We start from the raw sequence: 6,000 nt of genomic DNA on the forward strand, positions 1-6,000 counted from the left end.
TCGGAGCCTGCCAGAGCCGGGTCCTCGGCCGCCCCGCCCGCCTCCGCCTCCGCCCCCGCCTCCTCCTGCCGGCGTCGCGGCGGCTTCAGGGCAGGGGGAAGTTAACTTCTGCCTGCGCCTCGGCCGCACTGCTCCGCAGGCGGGCCCCGGCCTCGGTTCTGAACGCCTTCTTCACCCCGGCCGCGGCGAACGGCGGGGATTGCCGCGGCGGGCACCGGCTGGGCAGCGGGCGGGCACCGCGCCCCCGGCGGGAGGCACCGGGCGGGCAGGGGCTCCCTCCCTCGGCCCAGACTGCCGTCCTGCTCGTCGCACCGGGGCACGACCCTCACACTACAGCATTTGCGTTTTTCCCCAGCGGAAAATTCGCCGTTCTCCCAAGCTCGGTTCCCTGAAGCTGGCAGCGTTCAGGCAACACTTTAAATTCATGTTCGTAAAAAATCGACCCCCTCAACTCCTTATGCGGCGCTAGCAACGCCCTCTCTCACACAACCTTTCCCAAGCCCTGAAAACCGGTTTCAGAACCTTTTGGCAGAAGCTTTCTTCCATTTTTCACAGCAAACAGCACAGGCTTGCTCCCCGTGCCATCTTTTGGTTTCTGAAGATAGATATTTTCCCACTCTCATAAGCAGCCTTCTAAAGTTTTCTATTATTTCTCTCTTTGTGTGGATGGTGTACAGTTTGGTTGTGAAAACTTTATTAACAGACCTCATATTACACAGATTTCTTGCCCGAGGAATTCCACGTTTATAAATGGGCTCTCTCAAAACAAGCCATTTTAAGGTTGATTCTTACAAAGTTATTAAACTGACAGCATAGCATTTTAAAAAAAAAAATCTATCTTCTAATCATGAAGATATTTCTCTTGAAACTACTCATGGAAATAGTAGTTCTAATATATGGCTTCATATCTAACCTATAGCTATATAACATTAAAGATTACATTAAGGAGAAAACGATCGGCAGGCTAACTCAACCGTGGTCACAGTAGCAGCTTTCTCAAGGCTGGAATTGACATTGAAATCCATTTTTTATCTTTACTAATTCATTGGAGGACTAAGAGTGAAACAAATGCCATCTCTGGCATTGGCACAGCACGCAGCATTTAGTGCCTTTTAAGAAAGTAAAAAGGAACAAGAATGTATGGTACACCAGCGGGCAGCGCAGTAAACGTGCTTTATCATTTCAAAGAAGAATGCCATATTGCACGCGCGCTTGCTGTTTATTCAATTCGTGGGTCTGGTTTCAATAGTACCAGTTGTTAAGACAAACGAAGCAATAGCAGAAGAATCTTATCGGGTCTTGGTAATTCTTTATTATGTGGTTGCACTTGACACTCAAATTAGTGAAACAAAGGGCCAACTTGATGAATCATTGAAAGCAAATTATCTGTGGCTCTCCAAGGCTTCCTGCAAGAGACTACAAAAGGCAGCTCATGCATTTTACAGTGCTGTTTCTCAACTATCAGCAAGCAGGTTGCTGGTGACTGACCTTTCTCAGCCTTTCTAATATATTTTGCCATGCCAAACTGAAGCATCGTTTTTATAATTTAGGCTCATGGCTGTATGTTAGACATCTGTTACACAGTATGTCTGACCAAATTCATTAAACTTACGGGTTTTGGTAGAATAGGCTGATTTAAAAATCTACTGATAAAGGAGACAGACTAAATTTTCTAATTTAATGCTTGACTTGAATAATGTCCAGCTTTCTGCTCGTCAAATATTTAATTAGATTGCCGTGATGGTCATAGACCGTATTCTTGGCAGGCAAATGCTCCCTGAAACAAATACAGTAGTGTAACGTAAATCCTACAGAGGTTTTTATGCGTAAGTATGGGAACTTTAGAAATCATCTGGAAAACAGCCCAGCTATTTAATTTAATTTTAAATTCCTATGAATTAATAGTTCTAGCTATCTGGAGGTTTGTTTTTTTAAAGCTATTAGAATCTATGTGCTGTATATATCTGTATACCCAATAGTTCAACCTGCAAAGGGAAGAAAAGCATAGGCTGAACTCATAAGCATTTAATCAACTTGGAAGTGAGTCGGTACTGAGAAAATCTTGAAGTCCATCTGACTTCCTGCTTCAACCAATTTATTTTCAACATGCAAGGGATACCGAACTGTCCGTGCATTTCTGTCCCTCAGAGCTAGGGGTAAAGACAGATTAAAACATGAACAGCTGCTTTCCCTAGCCCAGGAGAAAAAGTGGCAGGGCCTGGTTAGCTTTTACAACAAAGTAGGACTGAGGAGAGCTTTTCATCTTCATGGAAGGGACTGGGTTGTCCCCTCTTCCAATTTACCCTTCACTTTTTCACTTTCACCTTTCAGGTAGCTACAGGCTGACAAAACAATTGCATTAAATAAAAATCTGCTTGTGGCAGCTTCAGGAGGACCTAAGATGCAAATGACAAAATAAAAATCCATGTAGGGCGAGAAAACCATGTAACAAGTCGTGATGCAGATAGAGACAAACTTCTCAAAATTGACAATGGACTTGGAGCAACAGTGCTCTTTCACTGATTCTGAAATAAAACTGCTCAAACAGCAACTTTCCCTGAGCTGTCTGGATGAATGAAATAATTGTCTTTTTACAACGCATTTTAACCCCAGCTGTCTTTCAGATTTCCTTGTATGGATATAAACCAGCTTTTAAACTATAACTGGTTTCTTATGAAGTTCGTATAGAGACAACGCAGCATAATCTATACCTTAATATAATGACCAATTACACTTTCCACATTACGGTTGGCCTGGTAGGAGTACTTGAGCGGAGGAGCCTCTCACTGCATCTATGCCAGTGCATCTCAGCAACTGGTAGCTGAAATACTCAGTGCGAGTTAGGATGAAGGCAACGGCTAGTACTGCTGCTGATGACTGAGATGTTTGCCAGGATGTTTTCCCTGAGCACACTGGCTACTACCTGTGTGACTCCAGCAAACCCTGCTCCGAACCTTGCTGCCTCTCTCCTGTCCACCATAACCGGAGCAGGGTGTTTGCACGTGCCGTCAGGACACAGAACACCTCCAAACGGGAAGCTGCAGCTACGCTCCAGCCCTGTCACCTCCTCAGAACAAAAGCCCAGTCCTAAATGTTTAATTATTTTGTGACTCGTTGATGGCAGTGTGGCTCCATGCTGCGCAAAAGAGAATGTTTTAGAGAACTGATTTAGATCTGTGCTCAGTTTTGAAGAGAGTAAGAAAATGCGGTTTTTGTTTACGTACTACCCTTCACAAAAGAGTGAGAAGAAAAGGGATCTGGTGTGATGTAAGTAAACTTTAGCTGAGGTCAGCATGCTACTCCGCAGGATTGCTGAAAGCACTTACACTCCCATCATACCACATGTACAAAGATGTTTTTCAGAAAAATATTGGTAATAGAAGTGCTTAAAATAGATTGGAGGGGGGAGGTTAATTGTATCAGGACCACTTTGATATCCTTAGGTCTTTGAAATGAAGAATCTGTGTTACTAAGATTCTATAGGTGGCTAAGCATGAAAAAATATTTGTTAAAAATACAGTATTAATCTAAAAGTGGCTCCTGTTAAAGTTGCATCATTTTGTCATTTCCATTATATTCTGTGGTCTGTGAAGCCCTGGATCTGTCTCCTGAAGAGTAAAATGCTGGCCCCACTGACATTAACTCCTGTACATCTTTTCTCTCTTTGTTTGCTGGGTCAAGGAGCTCGCTAGCAAGTAAAAGCTCCCACTTCCAGCTCTGCAACCTCATGAAGTATGAGCTTAAGCCGTGATCACCAGTGTAGAACAGAATACTGCTTGTCCTGAGCCTCTAGCCAGTGACATTTGGGAAGAGGGCTGGGAGTGCCACATTTCAGGGGGCGGAAATAAGCATTTTTTGACTGACTAGCTAGAAAAATGAGACTAAAGGTTCTAAGGAGGCTGGAATATGATGACAGTTTGTGTCAATTAAAGGGTGGAGGGGCAGTCAAAGGTATATAGGAAAAGAAATACATCACATTGATGTCACCTCCATGTGTTGTTTCATTATTTATGTATACGTGAAATTTTAACCTGTTTTTCCTGAGAGAAAGGGCTGCATTTTCGCATCGCAAACACAACCAATGGAAAACATTCAGCAGCCAGCAAAGTAATGAGCTTACACTATAGATTTTTCAAACTGCCCAGTGGTTCATGAAATGCTTTTCAAAACTGGAAATACGCATTGAGGATTGGTCAAAAAAGGTAGCAACAATATTACAGATCAGTCAATACTGTCTCTCCTTTGTGAAAACAGGCTGCCTTTGAACTTCTGACAGAAGCAAACAGTGACAGATGCATAAAAAAAAATGAAATATTGCATTGAAATAGAAGCGCAAATGAAAACAGAAGGGGGAAAATAGTGCGATAAGATCTGCTGAATCTGCTGGGTTTTTTCTTTTCTATTTCTTAGTTTTCTCCCCAATTTAGGAAGCATAAATAAAGGTATTGGATGTTTCAGAAACAATCTGTCTAGCTCAACTGAATGGACTCATCTGCTTTAAGACCACAAGTGAGACACTGTGTTTCATTCTAATCACTTTTTGGGGGACAAACTTAAACAAGGCACATCCTGGAACACACAGCATACTCAACATTACACATCTCAAGTCAGAAGCTTTGAAGGTTAAGAGATTAGCACAGGAGGCTGCAGATGGAGGGTACCCCGTACCACTTGTGGAAGCCAACAGGCATGACCAGAAACTGTTCTTCATGGCCTTTTGTTTCACCATCCACCACCAAAACAAAAGAAGGAAGAGATACATAATCTCTATAAACAGAACACAGATTTAACATACAGACTAAAGCAACTGAGGACATAATTGCTACAATTTGGTAAGAGACTGCATACATTTGAATATTCTGGGGGTATCTGTGCTGTAATATAAGAGATTTCAACAGGATCCCAAACGGCTCAGCTTTCAGTGTACATATGTCTGTTCCTTGACAGACAAAAACTATACCAACAGGAAGTCAAAGTGTTAAATGGAACAGAATTTCTGAACTTCTAAAAAATTTACCAAGCAAATATCAGAAATGAAGCATTAGAGGAAAAAAAAAAAAGAAAGCAAAGAAGGATAAGTGCTCATTATGGATTGGTTTGGAGTTTTTTATGTATTATTAGAGAGTCGACAGAAAACTCTCCTGCTATTACTAACACAAACATCAGTTACAATGACAGGCTGAACAACAACTATGGCAACAAGGGGATCCATTACCATCAAACTGAAAAGTCTCAGTCATGGAATCAAGTCCTTCAGTGGCCAAGCTATATATCTATATATCTTATTTTGGTAATTGCTACTGTTTCTAGCTAGAGGTTTATAGAAATCATCTTTACTGTTTACATAGTACGGTAGTACACAAGCATATATGCAAATTCAGAGTGATGAATTTGTTAATGTATAGTGCTACCAGTGACTCCTGCCATAGCTCAGTAACTTCATATGCTCACGTCCCCTGTGCTTCTGCAATTATGTAGTGGCTGCCTTTGCTCTGTACGAATTTCTCCCATTTACCCAGCATACCCCAGACCCAGCTACCTAAATGAAGTCTTGGGGATCTGAGCTCATTGCTGAGAGGTCCTGAGTATTCTTTGTTTCCTGAGCCGGCTGACAGGAACTGAAGGAGGGTCTCTGCATTGGAGTAAGCTGCCTCTTAAAGATGGTGTTGATTCTAGCCATTTGCAGATTCAGATGGTGACAGATCTCTACTAGGAGATATCAGAGATCGCAGGCCGAGGGTGAAGTCATTTTAAAGGTATGGAGATAGTGACCACGTTTATGTAGCTTGCTTAGCTAATTGCAATTGAACATGGAATCTGGACCTACAACAGAGTACAGAATGGCTATGAAATTATTTCCTGTGTCCAAATCTGGTACTGCAAACCACCCTAGACAACTCTTCTAGCCAGGATGAATAAGCATGGTAGAAACTAGCCTGAAACAGTGGGAGAGTTTCTTTGCTGCGACAGACACCTAACTGAATGCTTCAAACCAGCTGC

This window comes from Leptosomus discolor, chromosome 3, assembly GCF_034619465.1.
Source record: "Leptosomus discolor isolate bLepDis1 chromosome 3, bLepDis1.hap2, whole genome shotgun sequence".
Lineage (NCBI taxonomy): Eukaryota > Metazoa > Chordata > Aves > Leptosomiformes > Leptosomidae > Leptosomus > Leptosomus discolor.